The following is a 27,696-nucleotide window of genomic DNA, read 5'->3' as shown; positions in this document are numbered from 1 at the left end:
ATATCTTCAATGAAATTTGGACTTTGGGATGCCATTTTTACACAGATGAAAATTAGACATTGTTACTAGGCTCTCATAGAGAATTCTACAGTACCACAGAAACTGGTAGAACATATATTCTGTCAGTATAGGTCTCAACATTTTTTAGTATTCTCATATGTAATGCCAAAAAAATTTATGTCATGGTAGTTTTTATAATATTAGTATATATTCCATCAAGAAAATATATAATAACAAAAGCTTCTATATATTTATTAACACTTCTAAATGATTTTGTACTTTATCCTAAGATTATCTATAGGATAAGCTCTACCTATTTTAGCACAGTGCTTGCCACATGGTAGGTACTTAATTAATGTTTACCAATTCACTGATCTATACACACTTGACAAACCCATTATTCATACTCTGTATTTTTTGGAGATAAACCAAGATAAAAATTACAATGCCTGGTGTGTACATTGATTCATCACCAAATTACAGCTCCTCTGTGATTTAGCATCTCAATCCTAGGGTTAAGATACCTAGTAGTTAAGGGCTTTTCCCAGGATTATACAGCTAATTCACATCAGAAGTACAATCTGAATGATCTTCCCAATGTCTAACCCAGAACACCAGTCTGAAATTGATAGAGAATATTAGAGTTTGCAAAGCACATCACATGCAAGCTCTCTTTTGAACCTCACAACAATGTCAATATACAAATTCTTTGCAATAAATTTCCAGTTTCTCAGAGGCCTCTATGTCACAGGCTGTGGGGTGAGGACCATTTCCCCATTAATCTTCTAGCATTGTATCCTTAAGGAAAGCAGTGATTCCCATCTTGCCTTCAATGTTGTGGAGGTATCCTTCGATGAACTGATGAAATGTCTACAGCAGGGGCCAAGAATAAATGGATACAGTCACCATGCTGAAGGGGAACTTTGTGAATGCCCCAGAGATAAGGAAAAGAATTATCAGCCGCCAAGAGCTGTGAGTTATCCCTTTGTCATATATGTACTCTAAGTTTGACCCCACTTTTTCCTGGACTCCACATTCAATTGTGGAAACATATGTCATAGGGGATGTTTTGTACCAACTACTCTTATTATATTACCTTAATAAATACTCCTTTATAAAAGATCCTTAAGGAGAGTTGACAGCAATCCTCAACTAATAATCTTAAGGGGAAGCACACCAGTGGGGACTTAAGTAATGGCATTAAGGAAGCACTCTTAGGATCTTAGTAGGTACCTGTAGAACCCTGAAAGGAAGATGTAACTATACCATCTCTGGGGATGTGACCCAATAGTATGATTGAGAGCTAGAATAAAGATCCTCAGACCTTCCATGAGCTACATTTGTTTTTGCTAAGTCCTATGTTCAAGAGCCCAGTAATTTCTTTATTTTTTTCACTCCTCCTAGTAAAACCTTCTTTCAGGAAAAAAAAAGTTGATATTAGTGAAATATATGAGCTTGAATTTAAATCAATAGGCTGTTTCTCTCAGGAACATTTGCTTTTTTAAACGTGATCTCTCAATGTGAAAAGAAAGGTTTTGTCCCAACTAGAGGGCAGCTCAGATAATTACACTGTGGCAGCACTCATTTGCTACCACATATACTTAAACTCCTTTATATTAAAAGTCTATATAAGATAAAGCTAAAGCTACATTTTCCAACAAAAGCAGGCTTGACTTTGTCTAGAGCCAGGTTTCATCAATTTTGGAAATTCTACATGATTTGATCATTTCACACTAATTTTGTGGTTCTTTCTAATTTCCCAACACTATATAAACTAAGCTATTCTTTGGCTTTAGGTGTCCCTTTCTGAGACAATCTAATTCTCAGAGGAAGGCTCAGCACTTTGGATTCAGAGACAAATGAACAGTTTATGAGGGAGACATGTAGACAATAAGATGTAGGATCCCACACAGTGTTCCTGAGATCCATGGATCATATAAATCTGGGTGGTGATTTTATATTGATAAATTTTATTTTACCACAGAAAGCAAGTAAAAAGAGGCAGTGTAGTATGGTGTAATGAACACTAGATTTGGAGTCAGAATAAAACTGGCTTTAAATCCAGCCTTTGTCATTTAATCCAATTTGACCTTGAGTAAATCACTTAACTTCTCTGGGTCTCAGTTTATTTGTCTATAAAATGGGAGAGTTGAAAGAAGTGGCCTTTAATGTTTCTTCCAATTCTAAATCTGTAATACTATAAACAAATGAAAAAAGAAATTATGCTATTTGAAAGCAATTAAACAAAGCAACTCAAAAATATTATGGTTACTAATTGTTCATGCAAATATACATACACATATATGTATGTGTGTATATGAATGTATGTATAAATATATATGTATGTATATATTTATTGTAATTTGCCATCTGTTAAAAGAAAGACTGTGTGCTTCAAATGTAACAAAGGTAGAAATAACATCGTTATTTCCCTTGAGTTTTTTTTTGTTTGTTTTCTTACTGCTTAATGTGGTCTTCGTTTACATAGTTGAAGAGAATGTTTATATCATTCGTTTGCTTCTGGTTTCTTCACTCTACTTCACACAACTTCCCATATTTCTTAGTTTTTAATATTTGTCATTCTCTACAGTGCAATTCTATTCCATCATATTCATATACAAAAACTGATGTAGATATCCCCCAATCATTAAAAACATAATCTTTTTTTAATGCTTTGCTATTATCACAAGGCTTTTATGAATCAATTTGCAAAGATAGTTTTTTTTTAATTCCTTTCAATAATGAACATAAAGCTACATATGTAAGTAGAGGTATAATTGACTCAAAGAGTATGAATACTATTATAACTTTTGTTCTATATTCCATATGGCTTTCCAAAATGGCTAGAGCGCCTTTTATCACAGCCAAGAGTGAATTAACATTCATCATTTAACATCTTTGTAATTTCATGAGTGTAAGGTGGTGGCTCAGAGTTGTTTAAATTGAAATTTCTCTGCTTATTAGTAAATCTCAGCACTTTTTCAGGTGTTATGGATGGTGTCCGTTTCTTATTTCAACAACACATTATTCATATCTTTTGACCATTATATGAAAAAGTTTTTTCATTAAAAAATTGTATTTTCTTTGAAAGTTTTTTTTTCATTTTTTCATTATGAATTTAAAATAAAAAACAGTCATTTATTTCTTTCTCTTTTTCTTTTTGTAAAACTGTGTTCAGTAATAAAAGTTTGTCACTAAGGAATACTTTAGCTTTACCCCATAAATTTTGGTGTATTTTTATTACTGTCTTTCTCTTTAATATAATTTTTGTTCTTTCCATGATTTGGTCTTTGAACAACTCTTTACTTAGGATGTCATTTTTGTGTCTTCATTCAGGTCTGCATTTTATTGATTAATATGTTTCTTGCAACGCTGTATGTAAAGCATGGGTTTAATATTTCTGCTTTTATGAATTTTATGAGTTTTTATGCTCTAAAGTACAATTAATTTTTATGAAGTTCCACTGTGCCTCAGAAATGATTCCCATTAAGTACTCTCCATAAGTTCATCAAATCCAATTTTTCTAACAATCTGTTCAGATCTTTAATTTCCTTCTTGTTTATCTTTCAGTTAGACAGTTGTCAAGTTCCTAAAAGGGAAACATTAACATTCTCTACTATTAATGACTCATTTTATAGATCTTTTTGTATTTCAACTAATTTTCTTTGAGCAATTACTTGCTATGCTATTAAATGACTCTGTTTAACATTGGTATTATTTCATTACCTTTTAAGCATAATGTCACATTTTTGTTTTTCTCTCCATGCTATTTTCATTTCTGCCTTAACTGAAATTATGACTGGAACTTGTTTTGAGGAGTTCAATTAAATCGTAATTTTTATTCCAGTTCCTCACTTTAAATTTTGTGTATTACAAAGTTTTAGGTGCATTTCATGTATGAAGCATAATAGCTAGCATTTACCTAGTCCTTAAGTATTACAAAGCACTTTACAAATCTCATATTGTCCTCACAACAACTCTGAAAGTAGATGGTATTATTATGCCCATTTTACAGATTTGGGAAATGAGACAAATTGTGATTGACTTAATTAGCAAGTAATTAAATAATAAGTTAGTATATATGAGACAGGATTTGGACTCAGAGCTTTCTGACTCCTACTCCAGCAATTCACCCACTGCCACACCTTTTGTTGAATTGTTTTCTAAACAGTCCTTTTAACATACCACATTTATTAAGTACCTACTACATACCAGGCATTGTCTGAGTAGTGGAAATAAAAAGAAAGGCAAAAGACAATAGTTGCTCTCAAGAAAAATACAGTCTAGTGGGGGAGAGAACATGCAACAACTATGTACAAACATGTTACATAAAGGATAAATAAGAGATAATCAACATAGAAAAGGTAATAGAATTAAAGGAGAAAGGAAAATGTTTCCTGTAGCATTTTAGCTGGGACTTAAAGGAAGCCAGGGAAACCAGGAGATGGAAATGAAAATGAAAAGAATGCCAGGTACGGGGGGCAGCTAATCAAAAATTAATGTAGCCAGAAAATGTAATATTTTGTTCAAGGAGGCCAGTGTCACTAAAACAGAGAATAGGGAGGTAAGCAGGGAGTGAGTGGGTAAGGTGTATGAACATTAGATGGGAGATGGAAGGTTATGAATTACTTTGGGTTAATGACAGAGGATTTTATACTTGACCCCATGGCATTAAAGAACCATTGGAATTGGGGGGTAACATGGTCAGACTTACACTTCATGAAGATCATTTTGGCAGCTTTGTGGAAGATAGAATGGAATAGGGAGAGACTTGAGGCAGAGAGACCAACCAGCAGGCTATTACAATGGTCCAGAGTCATTTACTCTGATAAAACTATTACCATTCTATAATCAAAATAATTAGCACAAAGACTAATAATGGAAAGCTAGCATGCAAAAATAAACAAATATACCAAAGTAATACTCAATTTGGATGAACCCTTCTGAATTTCACTCATACATTACAGCTTAGGTTGCCAAGGAAATGACTACTACCTCATATTCAAGACACTCTATGGGAATATGTTCTTATAACTATAGCTTAGAAGTCCCCATTGATGTGCTTAACATTAATAGTCAGTGAGGAGACACAGGAAGTTCATAATAAATGAATTTATTGAGCTGGCATAGTTAGAAAAGTAGCTCCCTCACCTCACCCCATAAATCTGTTGTTTCCTCTCCCACAAATACACAGCAGACCTTGCTGCTATCACCTAAACACAGGACAAAGGATCAATAAAGGTACTGTTGTATCACCTTGAAGCACTAAATCTTTTGGCACTAAGAAAACATAGGTGACCCAAGAGTGTTCAAATGGAGCGTGGCTTCATATATGCTCCCTGGTATAGGATTCTTTGAGGTTGTTTAGTTGGAAAATCATGAGATAAAATAACTACTATACTAACTTGTAGATTATGACTCCTCTTTCATTTTAAAAATTAATTAACTAATTTTTTTAGTTTTGAACATGCTTTTATAAGATTTTGAGTTCTAAATTTTCTGATATAGGCTATACATGTGCAATTATATTAAATATATTTCCACATAAGTCATGTTGTGAAAGAAGAATCAGAAAAAAAGGGGAAAGCCATGAGAAAGAAAACAGAAAAAAAACAATCAAACAAAGGGAAAATAGTATGCTTTGATCTGCATTCAGAATCCATAGATTTTTCTCTGGGTGTGGATAGCATTTTCCATCATGAAGCTCTTGGAATTGTCTTAGATCACTGCATTGTTAAGAAGAGCTAAGTCTATCAAAGATGGTCATCATATAGTGTTGCTATTATTGTATACCATGTTATCCTGTTTCTGCTCATTTCACTCAGCATCATTTCAGGTAAATCTTTCCAGGTTTTATTTTTTTAAGTCTGCCTACTCACCATTTCTTATGGAACAATAGTATTCCATCACGTTCATATACTATAACTTGTTCAGTAATTCCACAAGTGATAAGCTCCATTCCCAATTCTTCACCATCACAAAAAGAGCTGCTATAAATATGTTTGTACATGTGGGTCCTCTTCCCTTTTTTATAATCTCTTTGGGATACAGACCTAGCAGTGGTATGGCTGGGTCAAAGGATACGAACAGTTTTATACCCCTTTGGGCATAATTCCAAATTGCTCTCCAGAATGGTTGCATTAGTTCACAACTCCACCACAAATGCATTAGTGTTCTAATTTTCCCACATCTTCTCCAACATATATCATTATCCTGTTAGCCAATCTGATAGGTGTAATGTGGTACCTGAAAACTGTTTTGATTTTCATTTCTCTAACCAATAGTGATACAGAATATTTTTATATGACTATAGATAGCCTCAGTGTTTTCTTCCAAAAAATGTCCATTCACATCCTTTGGCCATTTATCAATTGTGGAATGACTTGTATTCTTATAAATTTGGCTCAGTTCTTGATATATTTTATAAATGAGGACTTTATTAGAGACACTGGCTGTAAAATTATTTCCCAGCTTTCTGCTTCCCTTTAAATCTTGATTCCATTGGCTTCATGCAAATTTTTTTTAAAGATTCATTAATTTATTTATTGTTTTTATTTTCAACATTCACTTCCACAAGATTTTAAGTTCCAAATTTTTTCTCCATCTCGTCCCTCCCCCAACCCCAAGACAGATATTCTGAATATACTTTCCCCTAATATGCTCGTCCTTCTCTCTCCTCTCCCCCTTCTCTTATCTCCTTCCTTTTCTATTTTACTGTAGGGCAGGATAGATTTCTATACCCCATTGCCCATATATCTTATTTTCCAGTTGCATGTGAAAACAATTTTTTAACATTTGTTTTTAAAACTTTGGGTTTCAAATTTTCTCTCTTCCTCCCTCTCCATCCACCCTCATTGAAAAGGAAAGCAACTCCATACAGGTTATACTTGTGTTGTCACATGAAACACTTCCATAGTATTCATGCTGTGGAAAGCTAACTATATTACCCTTCATTCCATCCCACCCCCCTGTTTATTCCATTTTCCCCTTTAACCCTGTCCCTCCTCAAAAGTGCTGTTTCTAATTGTCCCCTCCCCCAATGTGCCCTCCCCCCTCTTATCCCCTTCCCCCATTTTCCTGTAGGGTAAGATAGATTTCCATACCCAATTGAATGTGTATGCTATTCCCTCCTTTTAAGCCAAATCTGATGAGATTAAGATTCACTCATTCCCTCTCATCTTCCCCTACTTCCCCTCCACTGTAAAAGCCTTCTCTTGTCTGTTTTATGTGAGATAATTTACCTTGTTCTACCTCTCCCTTTCTCCTTCTACCAGTAGAATCCTCTCCCACTCCTCAATTTTCTTCTCCAGATATCACCCATTTATCTTCAACTCATCCTGCCCTCTATCTATCAGTCCATCTATACATATACATTTTTTCCCTCCAACTACCCTAATGCTGACAAAGGTCTCATGAGTTACAAATATCGTCTTTCCATGTAGGAATGTAAACAGCTCAACTTTAATAAGTCCCTTATGATTTCTCTTTCCTGTTTACCTTTTCATGCTTCTCTTGAGTCTTGTATTTAAAAATCAAATTTCCTATTCAGCTCTAGGCTTTTCATCTAGAATACTTGAAAGTCCTCTATTTCACTGAATATCCATTTTTTCCTCTGAAGAATTATACTCATTTTTGTTGTGTAGGTGATTCTTGGCTGTAATCCTATCTCCTTTGACCTCCAGAATATCATATTCCAAGTCCTCTGGTCCATTAATGTAGAAGCTGCTAAAACCTGTGTTATCCTTTTTTTTTATACATATAAATTTATTTATTTTTAGTTTTTAACATTCACTTCCACAAGTTTTTGAGTTCCACATTTTCACCCCATCTCTCCCCTCCCCCCACCCCCAAGATGGCATGCATTCTGAATATCCCTTCCCCTACTCTGTCCTCTCTTCTATCTCTCTCCCCTTCTCTTATCCCCTTCCCCTTCTATTTTCCTGTAGGGCAGGATAGACTTCTGTACCCCATTTCCTATATTTATTTCCCAGTAGCATGTGAAATTTTTTTTAAACATATATTTTTAAAACTTTAGTTTTCAAATTTTCTCTCTTCCTCCCTCCCCACCCACCCTCATTGAAAAGGCAAGCAACTCAATATAATTTGTACATGTGCAGTTATGCAAAACACATCCATAGTAGACATGTTGTGAGAAACTAACTCTATTTCCCTTAATCATATCCTGCCCTCCCATTTATTCTATTCTTTCTTTTGACCCTGTCCCTCCTCAGAAATATTTACTTCTGATTAACCACTTTCCCAATCTGCCCTCTTCTCTATCATCCCCCTGCTCTCTTGTCCCCTTCCTCCCCTATTTTCCTATAGGGTAAGACAGATTTCCATACCCAATTGAATGTGTATGTTATTCCCTCCTTAAGCCAAATCCTATGAGAATAAGATTCACTCATTCCCTCTCATCTTTCCCCATTTCACCTTCCACTGTAAGAGACTTTTCTGGGTTTTTTTTGTGAGAAAATTTGCCCCATTCCACCTCTCCCTTTCTTCTTCTCCGAGTATCATCCTCTCTCATGCCTTAATTTTATTCTCCAGGTATGACTCCTTAATCTTCAGCTCACCCTGTGTCCTCTATCTATCTATCTACATATACATACATATAATTTTTTTCCTCCAACTACCCTAATACTGACAAAGGTCTCATGAGTTATAAATATCATCTTTACATTCAGGAATGTAAACAGTTCAATCTTAATAAGTCTCTTATGATTTCTCTTTCCTGCTTACCTCTTCATGTTCCACTGGAGTCCTGTATTTGAAAGTCAAATTTTCTATTCAGCTCTGGTCTTTTCATCAAGAATGCTTGAAAGTCCTCTATTTCACTGAATGACCATTTTTTCCCCTGAAGAATTATACTCATTTTTGCTGGGTAGGTGATTCTTGGTTGTAATCCTATCTCCTTTGCCCTCTGGAACGTTATATTCCATGACCTGTGGTCCTTTAATGAGGAAGCTGCTAAATCTTGTGTTATCCTGATTGTGTTCCCACAGTACTTGAACTGTTTCCTTCTGGCAAAAACCTGTGTTGTCCTGATTGTGTTTCCACAATACTTGAATTGTTTCTTTCTGGCTGGCAATATTTTCTCCTTGATCTGGGAACTCTGGAATTTGGCTAAAATATTCCTAGGAGTTTTCTTTTGGGGATTTCTTTCAGGAGGTGATTGGTGGATACTTTCATTTTCTATTAAACCATCTGGTTCTAGAATATTAGGGCAGTTTCCCTTGATAATTGATGCGTAGGCTTTTTTTTATCATCTCTTTCAGATAGTCCAATAATTTTTAATTTATGTCTCTTGTATCTATATTCCAGGTCAGTTGCTTTTCCAATGAGATATTTCACATTCTCTTCTATATTTGCAATCTTTTGATTTTGTTTTACAAAGTCTTGATTTCTCATAAAGTCAATACCTTCCAATTGCTCCATTCTAACTTTTAAGGAAGTATTTTCTTGAGCGAGGTTTTAGACTTCCTTTTCCATTTGGCTATTTCTCCTTTTTAAGGCATTCTTCTACTCACTTGATTTTTGGTCCTCTTTTGACATTTGGGTGAGGCTATTTTTTAAGGTGTTTTTTTTTTGCTATTTTTTGGGGGGTCTCCTTTAGCTAGCTGTTGACTTGTTTTTCATGATTTTCTTGCATCACTCTCATTTCACTATCCATTTTTTCCCTACTTCTCTTACTTGTTTCTCAAAATCCTTTTTGAGCTCTTCTTTGGCCTCGACTGATTTCTACTTTTCTTGGAGGCTTTGAATGTAGGAGCTTTGACTTGATATTCTGGATCTTTTGTTCTTCCAGATGAATTTTGTTACTATTTTTTTCTAGCTCTATAAAATAATTTTTTGTAGTTTGATTGGTATGGCACTGAATAAGTAAATTACTTTACGTAAAATTGTCATTTTTATTATATTAGCTTGGCCTACCAATGGGCAACTTATATATTTTTTCAAATTATTTACATCTGACTTTATTTGTGTGAAAAGTGTTTATAATTATGTTCACATAGTTCTTATGTTTGTCTTAGCAAATAGACTCCCAAATATTCTCTTTCTCTCTTTTTAGTAATACATAGAAATGCTGATGATTTATGTGGATTTTGTATCTTGCAACTTTGCTAAAGTCGTTAACTATTTCAAATAGTTTTTTAGTTGATTCTCTAGGATTCTGTAAGTAAACTATCATATCATCATATTGATATAATATTGATAGTTTTTTTCTTTACTGCTGATTCTAATTACTTCACAATTTCTTTTCCTTCTCTTATAAGTAAAGTTAACATTTCTAGAATAATATTGAATAACAATGCTGATAACAGACATTCTTGTTTCACCTCTGATCTTGCTTTGAGCTTATTCCCGTTAAATATAATGTTTGTTGATGGTTTTTGATACATGCTATTTACCATTTTGAAGAAAACTACGTGGATTCATATGCTCTCTACTGTTTTTAATAGGAATGAGTATTGCATTTTGTCAAAAGCATTTTGTACATCTATTGAGTAATCATGATTTCTGTTAATTTTGTTGTTGATAGGCCAATTATGCTGATAGATTTCCTAATATTGAACCAGCCCTGCAGTCCTGGTATAAATTCCACCTGATCATAGTGTACTATCCTCATGATAAGTTGTTGTAATCTCTTTGCCAGTATTTTATTAAAATTTTTTCATCAATCAAAACAACTCTGAGGTAACACATCACACCTATCAGATTGGCCAACATGACAAAACAGGAAAATGATAAATGTTGGAGAAGGTGTGGGAAAATTGGAACACTAATGCATTGTTGGTGGAGTTGTGAAATGATCCAACCATTTTGGAGAACAATTTGGAACTATGCCCAAAGAGCTATAAAAGTGTGCATACCCTTTGACCCAGCAATACCACTTCTAGGGCTATATCCCAAAGAGATCATACAAATGGGAAAAGGACCCACATGTACAAAAATATTCATAGCAATGGCAAAGAATTAGAAATTGAGAGGATGCCCATCAATTGGGGAATGGCTGAGCAGGTTGTAGTATATGAATGTAATGAAATACTATCGTGTTATAAGAAATGATGAACAGGCTGACTTCAGAAAAACCTAGAAAGACTTGTCTGGTCTGATGCTGAGTGAAATGAGCAGAACCAAGAAATTGTACACAATAACAGCCATGTTGTATGATGACTAATATTGATAAACTTAACCCTTCCCAGCAGTAAAAGGATCTAAGACATCTCTAGAGGCCTCATGAGGGAAAATGCTATCCACATCCAAAGAAATAACTATGAAAATTGAATTGTTATTTTTTTTCTCTTCTGATGAGTTTTATTTCCTCTCTCTGATGGTTCCTCCTATTGGTTTTAATTTTTACTTACAACACCAGTAATGTGAAAATATGTTTAATAGGAATGTAAATGTATAGCCTGTATCAGATTGGGTGCCATCTTGGGGAGGTGGTAGGGAGGAAGGGGGAGAAAAATTTTGAACTCAAAAGCATATGAAAGTGATTATTGATAAATCAAAATAAATTAATAATTTTTTTTTTTAAATTGCATCAGTATTCATTAGGGAAACTAGTCTATAATTTTCTTTCTGTCTTTTGGCTCTTCCTTGTTTAGGTAGCAGCACCATACTTGTATTACAAAAAGAATTTGGTAGAACTCGTTCTTTTCTTATTTCTTCAAATAGTTTATAAAATATTGTAATTAATAGAATTCACATGTAAATCCATCTGGCTCTGGTAATTGTTTTCTTAAAGATTGCTTGGCTTCCTTGGCTAGTCATTGGTGGCTTGCTTATTCAACTTCTTTTTCTGAAATGGGGTTAAGTATTTTATTTCTTCTTATGTTAACCTAGGCAATTTGTATTTTTGTAAATATTCATCCATTTCACTTAGATTGTCAGATTTATTGGCATATAGTTGGTCAAAATAGCTCCTAATTATTGCTTCAATTTCCTCTTCATTGCTGGTGAATTCACCCTTCTCATTTTTTGATACTGGTAATCTGGTTTTCTTCTTTCTTTTTTTTTTAAATCAAATTAATCAAAAGTTTGTTTATTTTATTGATTTTTTTCACAACACCAACTCTTATTTATTAATTAAATAGTTTTCTTAATTTCAATTTTATTGATTTCTCCTTTGATTTTCAGAATTTCTAATTTGGTATTCAATTGGGGCCTTTTAATTTGTTCTTTTTCTAGCTTTTAGTTGCATGCCCAATTCATTGATCTCTTCTTTGTCTTTTTATTGATGTATGCATTGATATAAAATGAGTGAGTTTTTCTACGTCCTTTTCCATGTGGTCAATTCTACTTTTTAAAAAGTTGTTTTCTTCAGTGTACTTTTTTTCCATTTGGCCAATTGTATTTTTCAGGACTTGTTTTCTACTTTCAGTTTTGTCCCTCCTTTTCTAAACTGTTGATAGACTCTTGCATACCTCTTATTTCTTTTCCCAATTTTTATTCTGCCTCTCTTATTTGACTTTTAAAATCCTTCTTGAGCTCTTCCAAGAAGGTTTTCTGGGCTTGAAACCAGTTCATATTCCCCTTTCAGGTTTTGGATGTGGTGGTATTGACAATTTTGTCCTGTTTTAAGTTTGTGTTTTGAACTTCCCTGTCCCCATGGAAACAGTCTATGATCAGTGTTCATTTTTGCTTCTTATTCATAATTTTTTTTTGCCTATTTCGTGACTTTTAAAATTGAGCTCTGCTGCTGGAGCACAAGGTCTCAAGCTTCTTGTGCTGGGATCCAAGGGCCTGGTCACTAGCTTTGTGCCCAGCAACCTCAAGTGCTGACATCTGGAGGCCATAGGGATCTTGAAGCTTATGTGGTGCTGAGCTGAGGTCCTTGTGATGGAGTCTGGCATGTGCTAAGGACAGATGGGGTTTTTCTACCTTTCCCTGGGGCTATACTGAAGCATGGGGAGGTTCACTGCTGGAGGGCACCTGCCTGCTTGAGGCATCACCAGCACACCTGGTTGTTCTCTGAGCTGGAATCTGCCAGTTCCCCTGGCTGTGTTAAGGCACGTGGAAGGTTTTTGTGTTGGTGTTTGCCTGCTCCACCACTGTGGGACTCAGGATCTCCCACTGGTTTGTTGATTTGCAGCCTGCCATGGGCTTCCTGGGATGCTTTCGGTATTGGATTGTTCTCCCCTTTTACCTGAGTGATATTTGCCAATCCTCTAAATCTCCTGGATCCCATCTTTCTCCTGGTTACACTGTTACAGGATCTATTCTGGAGCACTGTTTTATGTGTGTTCAGGGATGAGAAAGGGAGAGGAACAACAATTTACTTCTTACTCCACCATCTTGGCTCCTTTGACTCCTTTTTCATTGATTTTTATATCCATTTACATAGATACCAAATCTTTCTTCATTTCTCTTGTTGAACTTGATCATTCTCCAAGTTCTTGTAAGACCGCAATCTCCATTTCTGGGTATTTTCTTATCATTTTGGGTTTTCTTCCCTTTCTTGATATGTCTTACTTTTTAAAAACCTTAATATTCATTAATTGTATTGCCTCCAATCTTTTGTTTCCTTTTTTTTTTTTTTGGGAGGGGGGCCCTGCAAGGACAAGGGGCTATTATTGTTGTTCTTTTTGTTTTTCCAAGATGTGGCTCTCCCACGAGGATTTCTTTTCTTTCCCCTCCTTTCTCATTTTTGTTGTTTTACTTTCTTTGATAAATTTTCTTCTATTTATAGGTAATAGAGGGAAGTCAGGCTTACTTATAACCACTTGCTTAGTCATTTTGCTAGAAACCACTAGATTTTTCACTCTGGACTTTGATATTTTTGACAGGTGAGGGCAAGGTTATGGGCAATTGACTTCATCACCCTCTAACTCTCAAATTAAATCATAGTGCTAATGTTCCCCAAAGGGAGTGGAGAAATCTTTCTTTTTGTTATAAACATGATTCGTTTAGGGGTAGATCTATTGGGAAGTGACAGTTTTGTTAGTAGACATTATTTACCTTATCCAAAGATAAAAGCCTCCAGGAGTCTTTGTTCTATTAATAGTCCCATGGGTTCTCTCACAACGGAGAGTCTTTCATGCATAATAGCCCAGGTTTTATAAAGGTGTCTCATTCTTTCTTTGGAAAGTTGTCTAAACTTATTCATCAGTTAGTGACCATAGGGTTTCTGACCCTGAAATAACAGTAATAGTAAACTTTCTTGCTGAGTCATTTTCAGTTCTGTCTAAGTATTCATGTCCCCATTTCAAGTTTTCATGGCAAAGATACTGCAAGGATTTGCCATTTGCTTCTTCAGCTTGGTTTACACATGAGGAAACTGAGAAAAAGAGGATTAAGTGACTTTTATAGGGCCACACAGCTAGCAAATGTCTGAAGCCAGATTTTATCTCATGAGGATGAGTCTTCCTGACTCCAGGCCCTGCACTTTATGCACTGTGCCACCTAGCTGCCCTACTAAACCTATTGTGGCAATTATCCTCTCCCCATTCCCCAGCTTGTTTCTCTACCTAAGCAGCTGCTATAGTATTAGGATTCCCTGAAGAGGAAAACATTTAAATAACTCAGATTATTTGCCTGATTTCCTATTAGTCTTTGTGTAAATGGGACCAGACTATAATTTGTATTACATATTAAACTTCTGAACCACCATATAAACACAAATATCACATTTCTTATGCAATTTATGAATGAAGAGCAAAGCTATCAATAATACTATTCATGTCCTTCATTAATCTTTGATGACATACAACCCCCAAAAAATCATGGTCTTTTATCTCTGTTACATACTGAAATTCTAGCTATTTCCTTGGTATTTCTATCACCCTCTCTCATTCATTACTTGCTCCCCAACACCTTAGCAAAGGATCTTTTCTTCTTTTTAAAAAAAAAATACTCTGGTTTTAAGCTGCTTCAACAGTTTACTTTCATATAATTTTATTTTATTCTGGGTTTTCTATCACTATCTCTCCTTTACTCCATTATAATTGTGCCATTTTTGAAACCAGTTTTCACATGTGGTTTATCATATACTTTGGGAAAATTACATAATTTGTTGTAACTGACAAATCTATAGCTCCTGACAGTCTAAAGCCAGTTTTCTGTAGAAAACCAACAATAACAAGACTTTATCCCATAATAACGTACTCTGTCAAGACTGAAGCAATGTATAAAACCAGACTTCCAGACATGAGTATGTCTTTTACTGATTCACAGACTTTTGCCAGTTAGAAAAAATAGCAGAAGATATAAACCTATTTAACACAACAGCTTCTCTTTCTTGTCTACTGCATTCATGTTTCTGTTCTCCCTGCTACACAATATCTGAGATCTTTCCTTTTATGTGTCCTTGCATGGGAAAGATGAATTTCACCAAGGAAATTTAGTTGTGTTTACCATCTCTCAAACCCCCAGGCCTATTAGTTAAATACCACTGACATAAACCACCTATTTTAACCTGGCCATGCTTCATTTTCCTCTCAGTTCTCCCCTGACCAGTAAACTTTCTACCTACACCAGACAGCATGCCTTGTAACATTTCAGTCTTTGATGAGTGAGTGTCACATGTGTGCTACTTTATGAGGTCAGGTCACCTTTAACAATGGTATACTTAACTGCCCAGTCACCTTATGAGTACTCTTCATATTGCCTTCCTGCAATCTCTTCTTGCTTTCCCATTCTGGAAACATAATTGAAAATTTACTGCCATTGATCTTGGAAAAGGTGTGTAAATATATTCCTCTGTTGCTATATATTCCTGTATGTTTTAAAACCAAAATCCCTCTCCCTTCTCATCATTTCCCTTTATGTGTGATCTCCCCATTAGAATATAAGCTTCATGAAGGTCCAGATTGTATTCAATTTTGTATTTGTATCCTCAAAACATGGCACAGTGCTTGACATATAGTAAACACTTAAAAGCTTTTTCATTCATTTATTTTAAAAAACATAGCCATTTAGAAAGCTTATGGTTATAGAGAAATATAATTTATTTAAGCCTCAATTTTCCCATATGTAAAATTAAGGGATTGAATTAGATATTCTCTAAAAACCTTTTGCAGTTTAAACTCTATGATCTTGTGAGTTGCCCCATGTCATAAAGCTAGAATCATTATTTATTTGACTCGAGAGGAAGAGATACTCAATATTTTATGTAATGTGATTTTTATTGATTTAAGACAAAAAAATCCCTGGAGTTTCTTTAGTCTATGAAATAAGAGGGTCTTTCTGCCATGGTATGATTAATTTAATTTTTTTTAAAGCATTTGATCCAGGGAAATGTTGATGTTGGCTTTAAATGAGAAAGTCTATTATTGATTGATCATTCAGCCAAATTAGTATTTAGATGCATGAGGGTTTTTTTTTTGTTTTTGACCTGTGATTTCTTTAGCTTAGGAATTTATAATGTGAAAACTCCCTCTGCTGCTGAATATTACCAACTTATTTACATCTTATATCTTTATTTTTTATTAATTAATTTATTTTTAGTTTTCAACATTCACTTTCACAAGATTTTGAGTTTCAAATTTTCCCCCTATCTCGCCCCTCTCTGCACTCCAAGACAGCATGCATTCTGAATACCTTTTCCCCTGATCTGCCCTCCCTTCTATCACCACCCCCCTTCTCTTATCCCCTTCCTCTTCTATCTTCCTGTAGGGCAGGATAGATTTCTATACCCCGTTGTCTGTATATCTTATTTCCCAGTTGTATGTGAAAACAATTTTTAACATTTGTTTTTAAAACTTTGAGTTCCAAATTTTCTCCCTCCCCACTCACCGTCATTAAGGAGGCAAGCAACTCCATGCAGGTTATACATGTGTACACACGCAAAACACTTCCATAGTAGACATGTTGTGAAAAACTAACTATATTTCCTTTTGTTCTATCCCACCCCCCATTTATTCTATTCTCTCTTTTAACCCTGTTCCTCCTCAGAAGTGTTTGCTTCTGATTACCTCCTCTGCCAATGTGCCCTCACCTCCATCATCCCCCTGCTCTCTTATGCCCTTCCCCTCTATTTACCTGTAGGGTAAGATAGATTTCCATGCCTAATTGAGTGTGTATGTTATTCCCTCCTTCAGCCAAATCCAATGAGAATAAGATTCATTCATTCCCTCTCACCTTCCCCTATTTCCCCTCCACTGTAAAAGCTTTTGTTTGTCTATTTTGTGTGACATAATTTACCTCATTCTACCTCTCCCTTTCTCTTTCTCACAGTATAATCCTCTTTCACCCCATAATTTTATTCTCCAGATATCAACCATTCATCTTCAACTCACCCTGTGCTCTCTATCTATCTATCTATATCTATCTACACACACACACACACACACACACACACACACATATTATATATATATATATATATTATATATAATATATATATATATATATATATATATATATATACATATATATATACATATATATGATTTTTTTCCCTCCAACTACCCTAATACTGACAATGGTCTCATGAGTTACAAATATTATCTTTCCATGTAGTAATGTAAACAGTTCAACTTTAGTAAGTTCCTTATGATTTCTCTTTCCTGTTTACCTTTTCATGCTTCTCTTGAGTCTTCTATTTGAAAGTCAAATTTTCTGTTCAGCTGTAGTTTTTTCAACAAGCATGCTTGAAAGTCCTGTATTTCACTGAATGTCCATTTTTTCCCCTGAAGAATTACATACAGTTTTGCTGGGTAGGTGGTTCTTGGCTGTAATCCTATCTCCTTTGACCTACTGAATATTATTCCAAGCCCACCAGTCCCTTAATACAGAAGCTGCTAAATCTTGTGTTATCCTGATTATGTTTCCACAATACTTGCATTGTTTTTTTCTGGCTGCTTGCAATATTTTCTACTTGATCTAGGAACTCTGGAATTTGGCTACAATATTCCTAGGAATTTTCCTTTGGGGATCTCTTTCGGGAGGTGATAGGTGGATTTTTTTTCAATTTCTATTTTACTCTTTGGTTCTAGAATAGCAGGGCAGTTTCCCTGGATAATTTCTTGAAAGATGATGTCTAGGCTCTTTTTTTTTATTATGGCTTTTAGGTGGTCCAATAATTTTTAAATTTCTCTCCTGGATCTATTTTCTAGGTCAGTTGTTTTTCCAATGAGATATTTCACAATGTCTTCTATTTTTGCATTCTTTTGGTTTTGTTTCAATCTTTCCTGATTTCTCATAAGGACATTAGATTCTATTTGCTCCACTTTAATTTTTAAGGAATTATTTTCCTCAGTGAGCTTTTGGCTCTCCTTTTCCATTTGGCCAATTATGCTTTTTGAGGCATTCTCATCCTCATTGATTTTTGGAACCTCTTCTGCCATTTGGGTTAGTCTATATTTAAAGATGTTATTTCCTTCAGTATATTTTTGGGTCTCCTTTAGCAAGATGTTGACTAGTTTTTCATGATTTTCTTGCATCACTCTCATTTCTCTTCCCACTTTTTCCTCTACTTATCTTACTTGCTTTCCAAACTCCGTTTTGATCTCTTCCATGGACTGAGACTGATTCATATTTTTTTTTTTGGAAGCTTTGGATGTAGGAGCTTTGCTTTGTTGTCTTCTTCTGGTTGTATGTTTTGATGTTTTTTGTCACCAAAGAAAGATTTTATAGTCTGCCTTCTTTTTTAGCAGTTTCCTCATGTTCCCAGCCAATTACTTGAGTTTTAACCTCTTTGTTAAGGTAGAGGTCTGCTTCTAGTGTGGAGAATGTACTGTCCCAAACTTTCGGGGTTTTGTGCAGCTGTTTTCCAAGAGACTTCTAGGGACTTCAGTTCTTCCAAGGTGATATGGTGAAAGGAGAAGTGTTTACTCCTTTCCTGGCCTGTACTGTGGTCTGTGAATGGCCACAAGCACTCTTTTCTGCCTTGGGACTGTGAGAAGGATTTCGTTTCTCTGTCACTACAAGCTCTGCCACACCAGCACACCAGGACTGTCACCCAGAACTGTGACCCAGATCCAAACAAGAACAAAGCAAGAGAATCCTGCCTCAACACCAGCAAAGAGATCCCTGCAGCCTCCCTCTGATCAGCCTCTCAATCCCCTCTCTATCTGTGGGCTAAGAGCTCTGGAAGCAGCCACCACCTTGGGGCTGTGCTGGGACTGGGCTAGGACCAAGCTCCTCTCTCACTGTGTTCAGACAAACCTTTCCTACTGAACTTCTAAGTTGTCTTTGGCATTTGTGGGTTGAGAAGTCTGGAAACTGCCATAGCTGCCTCTGATTCTGTCCCCTGAGTCCTGCTCCAGGTTTGCTGAGGCCTGCTGTTTCCCTGCTTGCCCACGCTGAACTGCATTCCTCTCCCAGCGTGGCACAATAGGCCTTTCCAATCAACCATCCAGGTTGTCTTGGGCTGGAAATTTGTTTCACTCTGTCTTTTTGTGAGTTCTGCTGCTGTAGAATTTGTTTAGAGCCATTTTCTACAGGTATTTGGAGGGGTTTGAGGGAGAGCTCAAGCAAGTTGCTGCTTTGACTCCACCATATTGTCTCTGCCCCCCCACCTTATAGTCTTAAAAGCTATCTGGAGCTCTGAGAGATTGAGTGACTTGCCTTTGGTCACGCAGTAGGTATCAGCCAAAATTCCAGGTTTTCTTGTTCCTAGGCTAATGTTCAGAGGTCCACACTATACTGCCTCCAATATGAGGAAGAAGCTGATTAAAAATATTTTGTCATAATTTTTGTAAGCTTCTTCATTTTGCAACTTATGATAGCCACAAGAAGTGATTATGTAGTATATATACATCAATTTAAAAAATCAAGTATTTACTATGTGCAAAGCACTACACTTAGCTCTGGAGGTAAATATAGAAAAATAAGGGAACTCACATTCTAATAGGGGAGATAAGACATAAATTATTTTATTAACTAATGCCTATATATTTTATTGTTTGTTTCATAAAATAAAAATACTAAACAAGGTAAAAAATCATTTTCTGGCAGGGGATATATTCTGTTTACTCTTGAAATTTGTACTTTTCTAAGTATAATTTATGTATTTTTCTACATTAATGATTTTTGGATGTTGATCATTTTCCAACCAGCTGAGGGGTTTTGTGAGAGAAACAAGAAGATTCAGAGTGTGGAATCTAAATGAGATCAATGACACAACATAGCTACCATTCTTTCTCCTTCTAGAGAATTCTTTGAATCTTTCTTAGCATCCAAGCTATATCAATGACTTTTTAGCAAATTCCAAGAATGACTGAATTATTTTTCACTGAGGTGCTGTTAATATTATGTTGCCTCAATAAATGCAAATACTTACCATTGGTCAATGTTGGAGAATTCCTCAACCCAGAGGTCCTTACCCCCTCTCAGGGAATAATTCCCCCTGCCTTAACCTGTATGACTAGAGGCCAATAAGTCATAAGGTAAGGCAAAGGACAAAAGTTTTATTAGCATCAGCTGATGAGCAGTTGTTAGGTGTATAGAAAGAGCCATGAACAAAGGAAGAATCAAACATATGTAGGGTTTTACACAATCTTAAGGAGACATTTTGTGGCAAAAGAGGAAAGTTCAGTCAGCCTATCAGATGAGGCCACTTGACCACTTTGCTTATTTCAGAGGCTGAGTAATATGAAGACTATGCTGGGCAGTTTTGGAGAGAATGTGATAACCAGGAAACTTCTAAAGTTGCCCAAGACCAGATGTTTTCCAGTGAGACAAAGTTTTCTCTACAGTTAGCTTTGTCAGAATATACTGTTTAGATAGTGAATCTCCCAAGTTAGTTGAGGCCTTCCTCAGAATAGTATCAGTTCAGGGATACCCTGTCTTTGCCTGTCTATGGGCCTCTACACAATTCCATAGCTCAATTTCTTCTGTCTCAAAGATTATTTTTTTTCTTTCTAAGAAGGCACATAATACGAGTTTCTAGAAAATTCATAATACAGTTGTTCACTATTCCTTTCACACCTGCACACCTCAGAGTTTCATACAATGTGCCAGGGACTGTGCTAAGTGCCTTAAAAGTATTATCTTATTTGATCTTCACAACAATCCTAGGAGGTGGGTGTTATTGTTATGCCCATTTTTCAGTTGATAAAACTGAGGCAGAGAGAAGTTAAATGATTTTTGTGCAAGGTCACACAGCAAGGAAGTATCTGAGGTCATATTTTAACTCAGGTCTTCCTGACTCCAAGCACTCTAACCACTGTACTACCTTCATGTAGAAGGTCATGTTTGAGCTGACTTTTGAAGGAAGCAAGAGATTTTCAAAGGTGTAGGTGAAAAGGAATGAAATTTCAGACATGGAAAAAAAGGGAGTAAAAAAGACAGATGGAAGATTGAATTTAGTTCCTCAACTATATCTAAGGAAGTGGAAGGGACTTTAGAGGACATCTAATCACAGAGTTTCTTACAATCTTTTGTGTCATGGACCCTTTCAGCAGTTAGGACCTTTGGACCTCTTCTCAAAATGATGTTGTTATTGTTTATATATAAGATAAAATACATAAGATTACAGTTATATTGAAATACTTTAAAAATTTTTAAAAAATTTAAAAAAGAAATACATTGATTAGGATTCAGCTTTTTTTTTAAGCTCTGAGGCCGCAGTCCAGCTCCTTCACTTTAGAGAAGGACTAAGAAATTACTTTTATAAGCTGTAAGTTTCAGAGTCAGAATTCAAACACATCTTTATCCAAATTCAATATTCTTTCCACTGCACCACACAAATATAAAATGAAGAATTTTATAGTTAGTCTTGTAGTGTGCCCATTTAGCTAATAAATATTTTTAGAATTTAAATAAATATTAATTTCATTATATCAATTTTATTATATTTGAAGGTTGCCTGGTATAGTGGATACATGACTAGCCTCAGAGTCAGAAAGCACCATATTAAAATTCAGTCTTTTACATCTACTGGCTGTGTGACCATGGACAATTCACTTCATATCTCATTGACTGAGCTTCCTTCTCCTCTGAGACTACCATCCATCTGCTCTCTATGTATCTTTATTATCTACTATTTTCACGTTGTCTCTCCCAATAAAATGTGAGCTTCTTGTGGATAGAAACTGCTTTTCTTTGCAGGCCCAGTGTTTAATACATTGCCTGATTAGTAGTAAGTACTTAATAAATCCGTGTTGACAGACTGGCTGACTCTCTAACATTCTACATTTCAGATGAGTTGCCAATCTGTAGTCAATCTATATTGGTATGGAGAGTTTCCATTTCATGAGTTTTCTTAACACCAATAAAATCAAGAATTCAATAAATAAATAAATGTTTGCACTAAGACATTTCACATGAAAGAGAGAATAAATTTATCATAGGATACAAGATTTGGAAAGTATGACATATTTTTAAAAGTTCCAATTTAATGTTACTTAAAAATACTGAATTACATTTAAAAAACAAAACCTGCCTTGTCATCTGCCCTGAGTGCACTTATAGACACAGCTAGCCCTCTTCAACCACAACTGTGATGTATCCAATTCCAGGGCAATTCCAAAGGTTTTTCATCTTCGTAGCTTGTATGTTAATATCCAATTGGTTCCAGTTGACAGTCATCAATTTTATTGTAAGTCAGCAATATTCTTTTAAAGCTTGACTACATTTTTGCAATAAACAGCCATGAATCATTACAAGTAAAAACTATAGAGTTTTTTATTCTGTCAACTTTTTCTCTTGGGGAAAAATAATGTCTCCTCATAGAAAAAATTGAAAATTTCATAATCTTAGTGCTTTCAGAATTCACTGGAGGCAGAAGTATTTAGATACTCCCTAGTGGCATAATAGAGGCTACTCCTTCTTTCATGCACCATACTTCTTACCACTTCAATCACTAGGATTAGTATTAGGACTGGCAGTCTCAAAAACAGATATTTCATAACCCACATCATCACTACCTTTTGCTTATGACTAAGAAAATGCTTTATTACTAACAAGATCCAGAGTTTTCCTTTTCCCAACCAAAGTGATATATCTTTGAATGAGATTGTGATGGGAAAAATCAAGAACACTAAAACATTCCTTAGATGACTACCTTTGGTATTTCTGAGAAAAAAAAAACTCTCATATTTCCATGCTTTAAAACTTTCTTTGAAAGAAATGCATTTCAGAAGTCATGAGGGATATGCATCATTTTACAGACCTTCTGCATTGTTTTTTTTCATAGAATTTTTATTTTCTTTTCCCCTAAGAAATATCTAACAGCTGTGTGATTTATGTAGTAATTGAAGCAAAACTACATCAAAATCTCCAGTTGATTTACCATATCTTTGTGAATTACAATCTGTAAGAGTAGTGTTACTTTATTTCTCATATATGCAAGCGAGGTCACCTGTCCCATGAACCACAGTAAATGGACTGGAACACTAAGTGAAAGCACAAGCTAATATTTCTGAAACATGCTTGCTTGGTTTCAGTAAGTTTCCTAAAACGAACAGGGTGTTTCAGTTTCTCTTGAATCACTAAGCATTGTAATTTTGCTAAACTGCAGACTGGACAAAGTTGCCAAACATTTCACCCCTGAGTGGTCAGGAATAATCTTTTCTAGGTGGTATAATGGCAGCTGATAGTGATGCCAAAACTGCTTTTGGAACTTCACTTAAAACTTATTTTTAAAGGGATTGGGGGATAAATGTTTACAGGACTATGGTTTCATTTTGGCTCTTGCTAATAGAATTTAGCAGAGGGCTCTCATCTTTCCTCTTCTGTTTCTCCATCCTGATTCAGGGCCTATACTGTTTTCTCATCTCCTTCTCTCAGACCTGTTAATCATACTTGTCTGTCAACCTGACACTGTCAGGCTTCAAGTTCTCTCAGAGAGCTTATTTAGCCAATGTCCTTCCAAACTCAATAAAATGTGATTTTTTTTTGCCAAACCTACAGAATTTTAAGAATATCTTATATTTTATTTAAATTTACTAACACTATTCTAACCAAACTGCTTGTTGTTCTCCATACATAGCACTACACTTTCTGCTTCCCCATCTTTGCACAGTTGTCTGGAACTCCCTTTTCACATCTGCTCATAGAATCCACAGTTTCCTTGAAACCAAGGGACAAAAGCCTATACACACTTTTCTCATTGCCCCATCCCCAGTGCTCTCTCTCCACTGATTGGCTGATTCTTCTCAGAACTTCTATCTTCATTCCTCTCTGGGATCTACCCTGACTGCAGACTTTCTTACCATGATCTATTTTGTGTACCTTACTGCCCTTTCCCTGGACCTCCTTCCTACTTTTCAGCTTTCTTTTGTGTAGTCTTCACCCATTAGAATGTAAGCTCTTTGTGGTTAGGGATTGTATTTCTTTTATCTTGTATTTGTATTACCAGCACTTACCATAGTGTTTGGAACAGTGAAAGTGCTTAATATATGCTTATTGCCTTGACAAGATGCTTGAAATTACTTTATATTTAAATATTTGTGTACATATCATATCCTGCAGTAGAATGTGAACTCCTTGCGAGCAATAACTCTGCATCTTTGCTTTGTATCCCCAGATCCAAACATACTCCCTTTTATATAGTAGAAATCTATCCAAGATAGCTTGGATTATTATGTTGGATGATGTCACAATGAGTTCATCATAGAACATGACTCTTCCAAGGAATGGGAAAGATATTGATTGCTTAAGGTTTTCTATAATATAGAATTTTAGGTAACCAGAGAAGCAAAACTCTACTCATGTATCTTGGGACATGGAAATAACTTTGTTATAAACATAACAATTAAAGCAGAATTTTACCAATTTCAGTGAGGTACAACTAAACATAAGTAGATAATCTGCTTCCAAATATCTCAACCTTCTTTCAATGCTTTGATAATTGAATGGATCTAGGACCCATACTTCTGAATACTCTGATCGCTAATGAGGGTATCCTCTTCACTAATAGGAATAGCAACTCATCCATGCTTTCTCATTTTGTGCAAAAAATTTTGACCAAGACTTTGCATAAATTGTTCAAAAAGACTTATATAGATCCACAAGGCATGCTAATGGCTATCTCTTTTGTTTTTCATAGTTCATGATTATCAGTTCAACACTAAGCTGTTCATCTCTCATTCTTCATTTGTAACCAGTCAAAATGATGAAAATTCCAGCATTAGACATTTGACATTCATTTGCTTCAAGAAAATAAATGAATTTCTAATTTATTATAACCTCAAAGGATCTTCTTCTAAAATGTAGTGATCTTGGGAAGAGTAAGTATATACCATATGATAATAATAATAGCTAGCATTTATGTAGAGTTTTGAAGTTTGTAAAGTGCTTTACTATAACTCATTTGATCCTCACAAGTCTAGGAGGTAGGTGTTATTATTTTCATTTTACAGATAAAAAAAATTGAAGTGTAGAGAGCTGAAGTAATTAGCCCAAAATTATTCAGGTAATAAGTTTATGAGGCAGGATTCAAGCTCACTTCTTCCTGACTCCAAGTCACACGTTGAACTACTTAGCTACCTATTGTTACATGACAATTGGTTGACAAAACTGGGGAAATTTAGCCTGGACAAAATAATTTGGTGGGGGCTTGAGGAATGAAAACAGTCTTTTCAATATTTAAAGGTCTGTTGTGGAAGAGGGATCTTTGTGGGGTCTTTGTTGTTGTTGTTTGGAGAAACAAGGATGTCATGGATGTGACAAAGATAAATTTAGATTTGATATACGGGAAAACTTCCTAACTGTCCAAAAGTGGAATGTGCTGCCTCAAGAGGTGGTGACTTTTTCCTCCTTGGAAGCCATCTAAGAAAATATGGATGACCACTTTTCAGTTATGTTTTACTAGGAATTTATTCTCTATGGACTAAGCTAGATGGTTACCCTTCCAATTCTCTGGTTCTGTGATTCTCTGGGAACTAAAGACAAATATCACTTATTTCACCATTATATCTATGAAGACCCACTATGGAAATTCCCAAAGGGTTTCTAATCCCTTGAGGATATAGAAAATACCAAAGGGGAGAATAAGGAAAGGAAAATCACCAAAGTTCAACTTTGACCCAGTGAATACTTCTTGTCTTTCATAGTTACTCTGGAAACCATGTGGTACAAGACCACTTTATACTTACCCCCTTAGGTTCAAATCAGAGCACTGACATTCTGGTGGTCAGACAGGGATTTGGAATGTTGGCAAGACCTGCTCCCTCCACTCAGTCCTTTCAAACAGATTGGTACAGATTTCCATGCTAGGGAAATTGGTGTAGAATTTCTAGGAAAGTTAAGGTAGGCAAATGTCATTATTGTATTTATAATTTTATCCTCCCTGCATTACATGAACTTCATTTTTCCCAGTGAATGTAGTAGAGAGCATGAGGCTATGGATATACAGACAGTAAAGGGAGTACAGAACAGTAATAAGGGGAAGGGAGGGGAAGGGAGGAGAGGAGAGGGAAGGGGAGGGAAAACAAAAAAAGAATGCTCCCAAATTGATGGGAGAAATAAAGAAAGAAATGCTACTGTATTTCCTATGCCCCTTTGTGTCTCTACTGCCAAAGTCTGCTTATGTCTATTGTAGAAACCTATTTCTGAGGGCTATTATTCAAGTCTTTTCCCTCACCTCTGCTTCTTAGAATCTCTACGTTCTTTCAAGGCTCAATTTAGGAGCCACCTCCTACAAAAAGTCTTTTCTGATACCCACAGTTATTAATCCTCTCAACTATCTGCTGTGACTTTCTGTTTTGTAGAGGCATACATACTACATCCCCCTTCAGTAAGTAAAATGTAAGCTCCTTGATGGTCAATATTGCTTTGGTTTTATGCCCAGCACAGTGCTTTGAATATAATGGGTGCTTAATAAATATTTGTTTAGTGGATTGGAAAAAATTTCAAGTTAGTTCTCTTAGGCTTAAATATGAATAGAAGGATGCAAAGCTGTTATGATATAATGTGCAGAAAGTGTTTACAAGAGTAGACTAGTTTTGCTCAAAGCAGGGTATACTGTTAACAATATATCCTGATTGAGCAAACTAATGCTACTACCAAAAAAACCCCACATACTAACAAGTATAATGTGGGATTGGCTATTGCTTCAAAAGAGTCAAATATTCTCAAAACAAACATTACTTAGAGATTTTATGATGATGATTGTTAGTGTCAAAGTGGTGGATTATACACTTCATTTCAACAAACATTTATTCAGGTAGCATAGGTCATTATTATCATATTTAGCACTATAGTATCCAGTTTGGATGAATAATAATGCAAGATACATCCATCTATCAAATGCCACAGCTCACCTGCTAATTGGGTTTTGGTTAAGTGTGATCATTCCGATTTATTTGCAATTTAGGAGTGTGGCAAAAGCTAGGAATCATTCTTACTAATGGTTTTTACTGAACCTCTTCACTGTGTTATAATCAGCTACAGATAAAGAAATTAACATTTTGAAACCTGCATTGAACTCTTTTATTGCATTTCCTGTGCTCCCAAAATCTGTTTAATTTTAACCTTGGAAAAATGGGAACTTCACAGAGAACACAGTGACAGCACCTCTCTTTTTCCCCTTACAGGATCCACATGATTAAAGAGCTCATTAGAGAGCTATCAGAGTCTAATTCTTAGTAGTATCCTTTTCCTTTAATTGTTAACCTATTCTAAAGCCACTTTTTCTCTTTAGCCTGTATTACCACTCAGTACAGAAAATAAACAGCTATGCCTTTCAAATAAAAGGAATATTTCAAGTTCAGAAAAATGGACATCCAATTCTGGATAATTATATAAAGGCGTTTGCTTGCTCCTTCTACTAAGTTAAGGTGAGATTTATTTCTTAGGCATTCA

Source organism: Phascolarctos cinereus, unplaced genomic scaffold (genome assembly GCF_003287225.1).
Source record: "Phascolarctos cinereus isolate Bilbo 61053 unplaced genomic scaffold, phaCin_HiC Scaffold_7;HRSCAF=346, whole genome shotgun sequence".
Taxonomy (NCBI): Eukaryota; Metazoa; Chordata; class Mammalia; order Diprotodontia; family Phascolarctidae; genus Phascolarctos; species Phascolarctos cinereus.
Note: the sequence above shows the minus strand (reverse complement) of the source record.